At 60.7% G+C, this 1,165-nt stretch overlaps 1 pseudogene; it reads left to right on the forward strand.

The window, feature by feature from the left end:
• Positions 1-338, forward strand: part of LOC136710174 (28S ribosomal RNA) — an 11,319-nt pseudogene extending 10,981 nt beyond the window's left edge.
• The last annotated feature ends 827 nt before the right edge of the window (positions 339-1,165 follow it).

A 1,165-nucleotide genomic window follows, 5' to 3' on the forward strand; every position in this document is an offset into this window, starting at 1 on the left:
GGCTATCATCCGAGGGCTTACGACTGAACGCCTCTAAGTCGGAATCCCGCCTAGAAGGAGCGATACATCCGCGCCCAGCATCGGTGAGCTTGGTCTTGGATAGCCGGGGTGGGAGGTGCTTTCCTCCCCACCGCCGGTGACGAGAGCCGCATGACACTGGAACCGGACCGGGGCTAATGAACGCCTCGGTCCACCTCCCTCGTCAAAGCAAATGTCTCTTGATCCGGGTGTGAAATGACTCGTAAACGACCTGATTCGGAGTGCGGGTGTCGTAAGTGGCAGAGCGGGTGCATATACCGCGATCCATTGAAAGTCATCCCGTCCACTCAAACATTTGTCGGGGGGAAGGCGAAAGCAAACCCCCGGCCCTCCGGAGCGGTCCAGGTCTGGTTCTCTGGGGCGCGGGCCCCGGAGACTCCGTACACCGGTTAGAGGGAGCCGGTGGCGGGCATAGGGGAGGTGGGTACTCCCCTGTGAAATCCTGGATGACGGTTTTAGGTCTCGTAGTGGGCGAAAATCGGACTTAGTGCAATTTCCGAAACTCTGGTTCTCTGGGGGCGCGGGCCCCGAGAGTCCGTACACCGGTTAGAGGGAGCCGGTGGCGGGCATAGGGAGGCAGGTCGCTCCCTTGAATGGTCCTGGATGTCTGGACTTAGTGCAATTTCTGAAACTCTGGTTCTCTGGGGGCGCGGGCCCCGAGAGTCCGTACACCGGTTAGAGGGAGCCGGTGGCGGGCATAGGGAGGCAGGTCGCTCCCTTGAATGGTCCTGGATGTCTGGACTTAGTGCAATTTCTGAAACTCTGGTTCTCTGGGGGCGCGGGCCCCGAGAGTCCGTACACCGGTTAGAGGGAGCCGGTGGCGGGCATAGGGAGGCAGGTCGCTCCCTTGAATGGTCCTGGATGTCTGGACTTAGTGCAATTTCTGAAACTCTGGTTCTCTGGGGGCGCGGGCCCCGAGAGTCCGTACACCGGTTAGAGGGAGCCGGTGGCGGGCATAGGGAGGCAGGTCGCTCCCTTGAATGGTCCTGGATGTCAGCAATTTCTTAAGAAGGGCGCCCTCTTGTGGTCCCATGGCCGAAGTACATGCTCCGAGCCCGGGTATGGCAGTGGGCGGAATGAGACTTAGAGGAATGTTGACGGAGCCATGAGGGGCCCCCCCTGGAGG

Source organism: Hoplias malabaricus, chromosome 11 (genome assembly GCF_029633855.1).
Source record: "Hoplias malabaricus isolate fHopMal1 chromosome 11, fHopMal1.hap1, whole genome shotgun sequence".
Classification (NCBI taxonomy): domain Eukaryota; kingdom Metazoa; phylum Chordata; class Actinopteri; order Characiformes; family Erythrinidae; genus Hoplias; species Hoplias malabaricus.